This window comes from Herpailurus yagouaroundi, unplaced genomic scaffold, assembly GCF_014898765.1.
Source record: "Herpailurus yagouaroundi ecotype Mexico unplaced genomic scaffold, PumYag 203, whole genome shotgun sequence".
Classification (NCBI taxonomy): domain Eukaryota; kingdom Metazoa; phylum Chordata; class Mammalia; order Carnivora; family Felidae; genus Herpailurus; species Herpailurus yagouaroundi.
Window position 1 is genome coordinate 22,928,379 of NW_024412434.1, and position 12,878 is coordinate 22,941,256.

The 12,878-nt window shown below is 44.8% G+C and overlaps 1 protein-coding gene and 1 pseudogene across 2 annotated transcripts in view; one reads left to right on the plus strand and one right to left on the minus strand.

The window, feature by feature from the left end:
- CAMK1D (calcium/calmodulin dependent protein kinase ID) overlaps positions 1–12,878 on the minus strand; it is a 440,028-nt gene that overhangs the window by 404,751 nt on the left and 22,399 nt on the right. The window lies entirely within an intron of this gene.
- LOC121014812 (receptor of activated protein C kinase 1-like) lies at positions 1,174–2,350 on the plus strand (annotated as a pseudogene).

Genomic DNA, 12,878 nt, shown 5'->3' on the forward strand with positions numbered 1-12,878 from the left:
TTCAAAAACACACTCACTGAACACCTCCTGGTGTTCCAGACACTATCCTGGGTCCTGGGGACACAGAGAAGGCTGAAACACAACAGTGCCCTCAAGGAAGATGAATGATAGATAGATAACATTTTGCAATCCCATCTGTTACATTCTGTGCTAGTTAGATCCGAGGTGCTGTGGCCATGGAACCTTGGCTTCGGTGGGTCAGGAATGTGTGGTTTGTTTGGGAAAGCTTCGTGGGGGAGGACGAGGCAGGACCAGATGCATCCTGAAGAATAACCAGCATCCTGAATAACCATGCCGGTGACTGAAGCAAGGCTACCTGGGGAAGGCTCCTTGGAAGATGGCCAACAAGGCAGATAGGAGCACACATCAGAGCAGGATATCTGACTGCAAAGAACACCCACAGGGAGACAAAAACCAGCCCCACTCCTCATTTTCAGTTCCTCTCTTAAAAACAGGCACATGATGGAAATAAACCATTGAGACAAGATCCAAAAATAATCTTAACTGGGCATAAAAGCTCATATAAAAATTCTTCTCTTAATCACTTCTGGAAGGCAGCTGAAAGGTGCGTACACCCAAACTCGGCTTGCGCAGCAATCAACTTAATCTGTTTCTTTGAAAGATTAATTAAAACTGAGATTACCGATGGCGGCAGATGAGCTGGGTCAGCCGATGGGGCACGGTTAAGAGGAGAGAGAAATTGTCTTAAGATCACACAAACACAGCTGCAGGCCAAACGCGGAGATGTGACGGAAAACCTGTTTCTTCCTGGGCCCTGTAATTCCATTCCTGGGGATGACGCTAGAGTTAAAAGCCCGAATCCCAGGAACAGCAGGCAGCGGGACTCCAATGTGCCAAGCAAGCAGCCCGGCCTGTGGGGAGCCTAAGGAGGCCTTGAACTTCTGAGTCAAGTCAGCAACAGCTGCAGAAGACCAGGGCCAGCCCAGAGGGACCAGCCAAGGGAGCAAGGAGCATGAACACAACTGCTGCTCAGAACTCGAGCAAGTTTTCAAGTGCTCATTTGACACAATGTCAAGGATCTGCTCAAGTCAGGCCCTGATGAGAAGCAGAGGTGATTAGAAACCACCAAAACCGTGAGAAGACACCACCCACATAGCCCTTCCCCCACAGGGAGCCTCTCAGAAAAGGTGTTTTCTCCAATGGAGAGCTGCTCTTATTTTTTCCCCACTGGCAGCAGAGAAGGAGACAAAGCAGGAGATGCTTAAGAAATCCTGGTTTGGGGACCCAGGATTTGAAAACCCTGTCATTGGATGTGAGCTTTGACACTGAAAACGCCTCGGTTCCGGCGGAGGCCTTCTCTGTCTTTTCCTCTGCAGGGCTCTCTGTGCTATCCAGCCCCATCCTCGTCACCACGGCAACACCCGCACTCACTGCCACCATGACTGAGCAGATGACACTTTGTGGCACCCTCAAGGGCCACCATGACTGGGTGACTCAGATGGCCACCACTCCCCAGTTTCTGGACATGATACTGTCCACCTCTTGAGAAAAGACCATCATCAAGTGGGCAGGGATATGTCCAACGATGGCACCCCACAGCATGCTCTTCAGGGTCACTCCTGCTCTGTCAGTGATGTGGTCATCTCCTCAGGTGGCCAGTTTGCCCTCTCAGGCTCCTGGGATGGAGTGCTCTGTCTTTGGGATCTCACAATGGGTACCACCACACGCAGATCCACAGGACATACCAAGGATGTGCTGAGCGTGGCTTTCTCCTCCCACAACCACCACATTGTCTCTGGCTCCTGACATAAAACCATCAAGCTGTGGGAGACCCTGAGTGTATGCAACTACACTGTCCAGGATGAGAGCCATTGTGTCTTCTTGTCACCCGATAGCAGCAATCCCATCACTGTCTCCTATGGCTGGGACAAGTTGGTCAAGGTATGGAACTTGGCAAACTACAAGCTGAAGACCAAGCCACACGGGCTACCTGAACACGGTGACTGTCTCTCCAGATGGATCCCTCTGTGCTTCTGGAGGGGACGATGGCCAGGCCATGCTGTGGACCTCAACAAAGGCAGGCACCTTTGTATACTAGATGGTGGGGTCATCATCAGTGCCCTAACTGATACTGGCTCTGTGCTGCCACGCGCCCCAGCCTCCAGATCTGGGACTTGGAAGGCAAGATCACTGTAGATGAACTGAAGCAGGAAGTTATCAGTACCAGCAGCAAGGCACAGCCACCCCAGTGTACCTCTCTGGCCTGGTCTGCTGATGGCCCGACGCTGTTTGCTGGCTACACGCACAACCTGGTGCTAGCTGATGGTAGGTGACCATCAGCACCCGCTAGAATATACGGCAGAGTTTTAGAAAGAAAATATTGGTTTGCCGAAGGAAGGAAGGAAGGAAGGAAGGAAGGAAGGAAGGTAGGTAAAGGAAAAGGACAAAAGAAAAGGAAAAGGAAAAGGAAAATCCTCCATAGCCCTCACCAGAAAAATAATAACTTGGGCAACAGTTCCCAAAGTTCTTAAACCCACAGGAGGAACAGAGGAAGACGATGAAGACAGAGTCAGAATGAGGGGACAGCAGCAGTGGAGGAGGAGCGCCTGTAGAGGCAGAGCCCCTGGGGCTGTGGTGCTGGCCTCCTGCATCCTCTGGGGCTGTAGATCAAAGTCCACTGGGGCCTCCATCTAAGGAGCCTGGAAGGCAGGCTCTTTAGTGAGCCCTCCCCAAGTGCAACAGAACATTCCCGACTGCACCTGACACAGAGCCCTGGACTCCAGCCCAGTCCTGACGGCCCCTGCCAGCCACTGGCCCTCCCCGAATCTTTCTCCCCACGTGTGCGCTGAGGAGGCGGGGCCAGAATTTCATGAGCAGATAGTCTCTTCCGTCATCCTCTCTCGAACAAGTTCTCCTTCTCCTGGGTCAGCAATTCCCATCCAATTTTGTGTAAAAGCCCTCATGACAAATCTCATTCTAGATGCTTCTAATGTGTGGATTACGTATCCAATGGAAACGTAACCATTTTAGGAAGGAAAGAGAGTCAGGATTCAGGGAGAGACACTAAAATCTGAATTGTCAAATGTACCAGTAACACCAAAGTAGTGGTTAAGAGAACAGATCCTAGAGCCAGCCTTGATGGTCTTATGTGTAAAATGGGAATAATCATCATAGCCTGCCTCATGGGGTAGTCATGAAGAGTAAACATGTGAGCTATAAAGCAGTTAGAACACAAATGTGACACAAAGCATTGTGTTTAAATAAACCTCTATAACCATTGTATGTACCATCAACAAGTAACCCCCAGTTACACCCAAGTCAGACTGGAGGGGCACTGTGCTATAGCCAATGGGAAGCTTGCCCGAGGCAATGCCAACACAAGCCTCGCTTCTCCCACCTCCCAGGTGAGACCGCCACTAGGCGCCATAGAGGCTCCCCCACCCCACCCCCTGCTCTGCTCCCACCACCACACTAGCTCAGCCCTCCCATGGGGACCACCACACCAACCTCCCAGCGCTCATCCCAAGAGCTCTTCTCCCCAATCCCCCCACCCAAGACACTGAGGTTGGCTTCTAATATTCTAACTTTAGATTACACTCCAGTAGCTTATATCATCAGCTAAAATTAAAAACAATTTTTCCTGGCCTTCATAACTCATTATGATCTGGGGCACCTGGGTGGTTCAGTTGGTTAAGCCACTGACTCTTGATTTCGGCTCAGGTCATGATCTCACAGTTAATGGGAATGAGCCCCTCATCAGCTCCATACTGACAGTGCAGAGCCTGCTTGGGATTCTCTCTCTCTCTGCTCCTCCCCTACATGTGCTTGTTCTCTCTCTCAAAATAAAATAAATAAACCTTAAAAAAAAAAAAAAAACTAATCATGATCTGACCCTCTACCTACCTTTAAGGGTTTTTTTTTTTAATTTTTTAATGTTTATTTATTCTTGAGAGAGGGAGAGCGAGTGAGCAGGGAAGGGGCAGAAAGAGAGAAAGACAGAGGATCCAAAGTGGGCTCTGTGCTGACAGCAGAGAGCCCCATGCAGGGCTCGAACCCACAGTGAGGTCATGACCTGAGGTAAAGTCGGATGCCCAACCAACTGAGCCACCCAGGCACCCCTCCTTTACCCACCTCTGTAACCTTATTTCCTATTGGCTCCTTCCTGTATCCTTCATGACCAGCAAACTGAACCCCACCCTTGACATCCACCCTGCCATCTCCCTCCGCGATGCCTTCGGCCTGGCGTGTTCATCTGGCCTGTGGTTACCACTTCCCAAGTTGGACATCCCCCCATGCTTCAAGGTTGAGCTCATGTTCTAACATTTCCACCATGTCTCCCCAACCAGGCAGAATTACTATCTCTACTTCTGAACTCAAAGAACATTCATCTCTGCCCAGGGAAGGCAGAGGACTGTCTGGTCAGGAAAGGGAGTCTCAGCTCTGCCATGCACTGGCTGAATGTCTCTGGGTCAGAAAATTAAGATCTCTGAACCTATCTCACTGTGGTTATACAGATAAATGGGGATAATATATGCAAAAGGCTTGGATCAAGTTCTCTTTATCTGCCCTCTCTCATGGAATTTACTACTTCTCTAAATTTTATTAGAGTTATTAGGCTGTTAAGTTTTCTTCTTCATGACACTGTAAATTCCTTAAGTGCATATTTTTGTGTTTCTCAAAGAACCTAGCACAAGGTCTTACACTTAGTAAGAGCTAAATTGACAATTTATCAAATGAAGAAAGAGAAGGACAGGATATTTTATACTTACTGTTTATATTATTTTTAATCATTCCTCATTTTCACTTATATTGTTAATGACAGTAACTATCCCATAAACTACCCATTTCATACAGGTATCCTGATGGTTCTGAGGGGAAAACTGTATTCTGAGTCCTCAATGATTCAATTCCACTCACTCAAGTTTATCTATTTTCTACTGGTCCCTTCATGTACCTTACTACCAGGAAACACTGTACTCAACACTATGTGACCTATAGAAAGACAAGTCCTCTTCCCAAATTTCCCCACTGGCATTGTAAGGACGTTTTAACAGGCCTTATAAATTTAACCAACTAGGTTGTTTTGTTTTTCTTCAAAAAAAAAAAAAATTGAAAATCAACATCCTGAAAAGGAATATTTTATTCATGCCAGTTTAAGTAGTGACAGGAAAATATTCAGTACTCAAAATGGAATGAAAAGAAAAAAAAAAAAAAACGGTCAGCATGAATTTCCAAAAGCATCTGGAAAATTGGCAAAAGATTTAAGAATGTAAAAAGCAACCGGCGATCCCAGCTGGGGTGAAGTTGCCTTCATATTATATGGAATACCAACCATAAGACAGCTTTGGGAATTTCCAAAGACAGTACTCTGGAAAGCTCCTTTACACAGTGATTCCCACTTAATCCAAAGAAAGCACACTGCAACTTGTCCCCGGCACCCCAACAGGATTTAAAGTATTCAACTTTGTATGGAGGACAACATGAATCCAGGTAGAAATCTGACTTAAAATGGAAGGTAAATATTCCCCCTTATATTCCTACACATACCACGACCAGAGAAAAGGGTCTCCTCTCTCTTAGCCGAAGAGAGTGGGAGCTCGACACATCAGCTCTAGAGCTGGCCAAAACTGAACTTGAACCCCACACACCCCCATTCAGTGGCACACTTTGAGTACATTAGTGACCCCAAACTGAATGCCATCAATGTGACTCACAAAGTCAAGATAAAGTACAGACAGCATTCCGTATTTCATGCACAATGGACCTGACATAGTGGGTCAGAAGGATCGGAATGGAGAAGGATCTGAATGTGGTGGGCCAGAAGGATACCCTTGTGGGGATAAATGGACCTGTATCTTTGACCAAGATCAGCAACTCATTAAGTGTGTGGCCTTGGGCAAGTCCCTCCAACCCTCTGGGCTTCTGGGTCCTAATGTGTCATTTTCACATCAGACTCGATGCTCCGGCTCTCGGCTCCCGTAACACCAGCATAAAAGAACTGAGAGAAGGAAAGTTTCAGAAACGCCCCCAGAGGCCATTCTGTGACCTGGCTTTGCTCTCTTATATGGATTTTGCTCTTGCCTCTTGGGTCCCAATGTGTCCCTAACTAGTTATATGGGGCTGAGCAACATGCTTAACCCTTCTCTGCTAGGTTTTTTTGTTTGGTTGGTTGGTTTTTTTGTCTCTGTAAAACATGAGGATAATCTGTGTATATCCAAATCCTTCTAGTTCTAGCATTCCACCTATCAGAGGAATTTCTTCCACTAGGGAGTAAATAAATCAGAGACTGAACCACTTTATAGTGTGTCAGCCCCTTGGTGCAAATCGCCAGCAAAAGGATGACAAAAATTCGGCATCAGCTTTGAAAATGAACAGACCACACAGAACAAGTGCTTTACAAAAGGTCAAGTATAGGATAAACATTACAAATTCATTCCTTCAGAGCAGCCAGAGCAGTGGATTGGTCACACTCATGACTCAAAAGGAAATTCCATCCAGGACCACCAGCCACCTCCCAAAGTTAGTCACCCTGCACAGCAGGGGCCAGGAAGGGGGATGGGGGGAGGGCATCCCATGGCCAGCACAAAAATGACCTATAGGGAAAGTGACCTTTTCACTGGGGCTCTGGGAGATCTACTAAAGGTACTTACACTGAATTCAGCCCCACTCCCTTGGTTGAAATCCATATGGAAGTCACCAAAAAAAACCAAAAAACAAAAAACAAATCAGAAGACCACAGGTGACAGTTCAAAGCCACAGATTTTGTGACCACTTTGTTCTCAGCCTCTTCCCCAAGAAGGAAGGGGCTTCAGACCGATAACAGTTGACAAGGACACCAGGGTCAAGAGAGACCGTTTCTTTATAAATAAAATTTTCAAACTCACGGACATTAACACTCACCCGAAATAACTGGACAAGAGCCAGCCAGGAAAGGGCACGTTACTAAAACTGGCCCTCCGGCCTCCAAGAGGCTCAGCAGAATTATTCTTGCTGTGAGGAGAGGAGGAAGGAAGGGCTGGTTATATTGTGCCAACGTGCCGGGAGGCACATAACTAGGTCACGTTCCCACTCAGGCCTGCCTGCTGCAGGCGGGCATCTCGGTGGTGGCCGGTCCCACACCCCCTCCCATGCCCAGCATCTCTCAAGAGGCCTGAGGGAGGCACCTCTGGCCACACCCCCCATGGGGAGCAGGGCCGGGATGTCTCCGTAGCGCGTGACATCCGAAGGAGCCTGTCCCAAGAGCAGTGGTCTAGCACACATCCTGGGCTTGCAACGGCATGAAATACACACCCACAACGCACTGCAACAGCCTCCCGTCCACCCAAACCCTTCTACTCACTCGAGACCACACACAGTCCTTATCTCAGGAGCTGGTGCAGGGAGTCACCCAGAACCTGGACAACAAGCCACTTGTCTAACCCGATGTGCCTGCGTCTTCCAGGTCCTGTGGAGTGAAACCCTCTCCAGGGCGGTACAGGTGCATCTCCGGCAGCTCCCTGGGATGTAAATCATGTAGCTTTAAGGAAAATATCCTTCACATCTGGAATCGCAAGCCTTGCCTTTCTCCAAGGCTCAGAAAGCATTTTCCTCCAAACACAGAGCTTGTAGAACAACGTGATGTGATTCGGGGAGCTTAGTATCACACTTACATTCATGCCATATCTCGCGACTTCCTCGGGCGGTGATGCTTTTCTTTTCAGAGCAGACAAACCTCCACGTTGGCACAGTTTATCTGAAAAACTGTTGGAGCCTCTAGCCCCAGGCGATCACAGAGCTGTTTATGAATACCTCGGGGGACTCACAACTGTGCATTTTTCACAATTTTTTAATTTAAGAGGCACATTAGAGGAGAGGTGCTCTTAGCCAATAGGAAGCTCTCCTTTTACCTGTCTCTTAACAGCACACAACAGAGACACCAATACTGAGAGCGCCAAAGCATGTCCTGGGGACAGCAGGCACACCAGCACATTCCAGGGCTTGCTTCTTCCCTGCTTTTAACCAGTTTTACTTGACGCCATTTACTTGCACTCATAGGATTTAGAAGCTAGAGTCTGAGGGGAAAAGCTGAAGGCAAGAAAACCGTGAGTTCGAGGCTAACTCAGGTAAAATTCTACAGATACAAAGGCTTAGAAGTCTCTTCCTCCCAAAGCAGAGGGAAAAACCACCCAGTGCCCCAAAACAGTCTCCCAAAATATCCCTGAAGGAGCCACTGGATACAGACATCACCGGAGAGTGGACATCTCCTGAGAATCATCGCTCTAGGTATCGCCTGAAGCCACGCACAGAACACAGGCTGCACAAGAGATGCTAAGTGGCAGGTGCCTGTATCAGGAGAGAAACATCTGAGGTTTCTTCCCTGCCCCAAGAGGCTCCATTTCCTCGCTGTTTACTCATGAGAGCAACTTGCTACAGGAGGCAGGGGTGGGGGGAGGGCGAGGCAAGGGAAACAGAAGTATTATGGCCCAATTTTTAGAAATGAATAAAATCTTTCAGAACATTCTAAAGCATGCAGCTACTATTAATTGAGCAATTACTATGACATGGTAAGATACATACATATAACTTTTAGTAACAGCTTACAATGTCTTAACATACATATTTTTAAGCTCTCAGTGAAAGTTCGCTATTTTATATTACGTATACATGTGTGTGTGTCAAAGCAAAGAAGAACGTCATCATTCTGAGAATAGTCACAATTGTGAAATAAAGTAGGTGAAGGTCAGGTTATCTTCTTAGTTCCTTATTATTTTATTAAAGTATTAAACCAGTCCATTGTAAACTGTACATAAAACTTCTTTTTCTGATCACTAATCAGAAATGACCAGCATTACAAAAGTCTAGGAAATACAGGAAGGCAAAAAGGAGAAAATTAAAGTTATCTGTCATTTCAATGCCCAAGAGGTGACGACTCTCACTATAATTGATGTACATACTTCCAGCCCTCTGCCTATGCATATAATTACAAATGTTCCTCCACCAAATTGGGATCATGTCATTCGATAACTTATTTTTCACAATAAATGGTTTATCATTTATCCATGCCCTAAGATAATATCCTGCATCATGAGTCAAAGACTACGGAGTGTCACATTCTCCTGATGTGCTATATTTTATAAATATTATTAACTGAGTTGTTTCCAACTGCCAATTACTATAGTAAATACTAGTAGATGGATAGAGAGATAAACAGATTTCATTTTCTTCATAAAAGCTTCATGGAAATATAATTCGCAATTCACTGGTTTAAAGTGTACAACTCGGGGTGCCTGGATGGCTCAGTCGGTTAAGCATCTAACTCTTGATTTTGGCTCAGGTCATGATCTCACAGTTCATGAGATCGAGCCCTGCATGGAGCCTGCTTAGAATTTTCTCTTTCTTTTTTTCTTTTTCTCTTTCTCTCTCTCTCTCTCCCCCCCCCCCAAATAAACTATAAAAAATAATAAAGTACATTTGGTGGTTTTAGTATATTCATAGAACTGTGCAACAATCGCCATAATCAATTTTAGGACATTTTCATCATCCCCACCCCCAAAACAACCCAGTACCCTTTTAGCAGCCACTTTCCACTTCCCCTCAAGCCCTTCCCCCCTTGCCCGAGGCAACCACTACTCTGCTTTCTGTCTCCACAGATGTGTCTGTTGTGGAAATTTGACAGGAAGGCAATAACACACTACCTGGCTTTTGGTAATTTATCCTAATGTTTTCAAGGTTCAACCATACTGTGGCACGTATCAGTACTCCATTCCTTCTTATGGCTACATATTACACCACTGTTTGGATAGCCTACGTTCTGTTTATACACTCATCAGTTGATGAACGTTTAGGTCTTTTCCTCTTTTTGGCTAACATGAATAAGGCTGCCCTGAATAACCACGTACAAGGTGTGCACACACACTGGCAGTTCTCCTGGGTATACACCTAGGAGGAGAATTGCCCGCTCATATGGTAACTGCATTTTAACCTTTTAAGGAACTGCCAGCCTATTTCCCAAAGCAGCTGCACCATTTTTCATTGCCACCAGTAGTGTGTGAGGGCTCCAATTCTCCACACTTTTCACCAGCACTGATTACCCATCTTTGCATTACAGCCGTCCCAGCAGGCACGAAGTGACAGCTCACTGTGGCTCTGATACGCATTTCCACGTTGGCCAACAAATGAGCATCTTTTCGAGTGCTTATCTGGCACGTGTTTATCTTCTTTGGAGAAATGTGTATTCGGAGTCCTTGTCTATGTTCAGTTGGATTATATTTTAATTGCTGAGTGGTGTTTTAAAACATATTTGAGATTAGTTCCTGATCAGCTCTCCAAAAAAAAAAAAAAAATTTCCTCTTCTATGGATGGTCTTTTCATTGTCTTGATGGTATCCTTTGAAGCACGAAACTTATTGGTTTTGATGAAGTATTAATTTACCTATTTTTGTTGTTGTTGCTTCTGCTTTTGGTGTCCTATCTAGGAAACACTTCTTACTCCACATAATGAAGATTTACACCTATCTTTTAAGTGTTTTATAGTTTTAGTTCTGGTATAGAGGTCATGGATCCACCTTCAGTTAATTTTTGTATGTGACACATATGAGCTAACAGCCCAAATTCATTATGTTGGATATCCAGTTGTCCCAGCATCATTTATTAAAAAGACGATTCTTTCCCCCATTACACTGTCTTAGTATCCCTGTCAAAAGTCAGTAGACCATAAATGTAAGGGTTTCTTTCTAGACTCTCAATTCTAGTTCACTGATCTATATATGTCTGCTTTTATGCCAGCACCACACTGTCTGGATTACTGTAGACTTGTAATAAGTTTTGAAGTCAAGAAGTGTGATTTCTCTGGGGCACCTGGGTGACTCAGTCAGGTGAGCGTCCGTCTTTGGCTCAGGTCACGATCTCACAATTCGTGGGTTCGAGCCCCGCATCGGGCTCTGTGCTGATAGCTCAGAGCCTGGAGCCTGCTTCGGATTCTGTCTCCCTCTCTCTCTGCCCCTCCCCCACTCATGCTCTGTCTCTCTCTCTCCCCAAAGAATGAATAGACATTAAAAAATATATAAAAAAAATTAAAAAGTGTGATTTCTCCAGCTCTGTTCTTTTTTTAGGACTGTTTTGGGGTCCTCTGCATTTCCATATGAACTTTAAGACCAGCTTGTCAATGTTTGCAAAAAGGGCAGCTGGGATTTTGACAGCTACTATGTTGACTCTGTAGATATACTTAGGGGCTTTGCTATCTTGACCCTATTAAGTCTCCCAATCCATTAATACAGGATGCCTTTTTTTTTAACACTTTTTTTTAAGGTTTATTTATTTTGGGAGAGAGGGATGGGGAGGGAAGGGCAGAGAGAGGGGAAGAGAGAATCCCAACAGCTCCAAGCCCAATGTGGGGCTTGAACTCACCAATCGTGAGATCATGACCTGAGCCAAAACCAAGAGTCAGACGCTTAACCCACCTGAGCCACCCAGGCCAGGCGCCCCAAGATGTCTTTCCATCTATCTAGGACTTCATTAATTTCTTCCAGTGATATTTTGTAATTTACACTAAAGAAGTCTCGTACTTCTCTGGTAAATTTATTCCACCTTTATTATTTTTGATGCTATTATAAGTGGAATTGTTTTGTTAATTTTGTTATCGGATGGTTCACTGCCAGAATACATGAATACATATCCAATTGATTTTGCATAACATTTATTTAATTCTGTATCCTATAGCTTTGACGAACTCATATTAGGACCAATAGATTTTTACTAGAGATTTTAGTGGAGTTTAGGATTTTCTCTCTATAAGATCAGGTCATCTGCAAATAGAGACATATTACTTCTTATTGCTTTACAATCTGGAGGCCTTTTTTTTTTTTTTTTTTTTTTTTTTTTTTTTTTTTTTTTGTGCCCAACTGTCCAGGCCAGCACCTCCAGTACAATGTTCAACAGAAGTAGTGAGAGCAGACATCTTGCCCTGGTCCTGATCTGAGAAGAAAGCATGCATTCTTTCAACATTCAGTAGGATGTTAGCTCTGGAAGTAGAATTCCTAACTGTAATTTTTGTGGGAAGGTAAAAAAGGCTACTTTAGCATTCTGACCATTCATAAAAGTCCTAAGTATGCCTGTTTCCCAATGCACGGTTTCCTCAATATTTACTTCCCTAAGTGAATTTCCACACTCTTTGTACTTATACTAAGTCGTAAAGGGACAGGGATGTGTTAAAGAACACCTCAGGTGACCGCAGTTCAAGAAGACTTGAAAGGGACAGGTTTAATGAAATCCAAAGCCTGTGTCTGGTGAAATAAACACCTGCTAATGTAAAGCCCAAGCAGGGGACGTTATGTTAAAGGCAATTTGACATTTCCCTGGGTTGTCAGTCAATTCACTGCAGAAAGGAAGACTTCATTCTGAGCCCGTCCTGAAATTCTGTGTCAGTTTACCTGTTAGAATGTTCCCTGAATTCTCATTGCCCTACCCACCAAAATTAGTTCTGCCACAAACACTCTTCACAGCGCCTAAAAAAAAAACACATTTGGGAAAATCTATTCTAATTGTATTTAAATCTGTAAATCCTAGAACAAAAGGGATTTGACAGTTACTTAATTTGATTATTTAGTCACACCAAATACTTCAGATCAAAAACTACACCCTGAAACCTGGATTATCCGGTTTGACCCCTAAACAAATTATATTAGAGCAACATCTTGGATAGCTGGGATACATATTCAGAAGTATAGGGGGGGAAATCTGGACTTGAAAAGACATGGCTTCAAATTCCAGATCTTTCTATTCTTAGCTGTGCATCTTTGGGCAAGTTACTTATCCTCTCTGTGCCAACTGCTAAAAAATTTTTTTTTTTTTTTTTTTTTTAGTATTTATTTTTGAGAGAGAGAGAGAGAGAGAGAGAGAGAGACAAAGAGACAGAGCACGAGCAGGTGAGGGGCAGAGAGA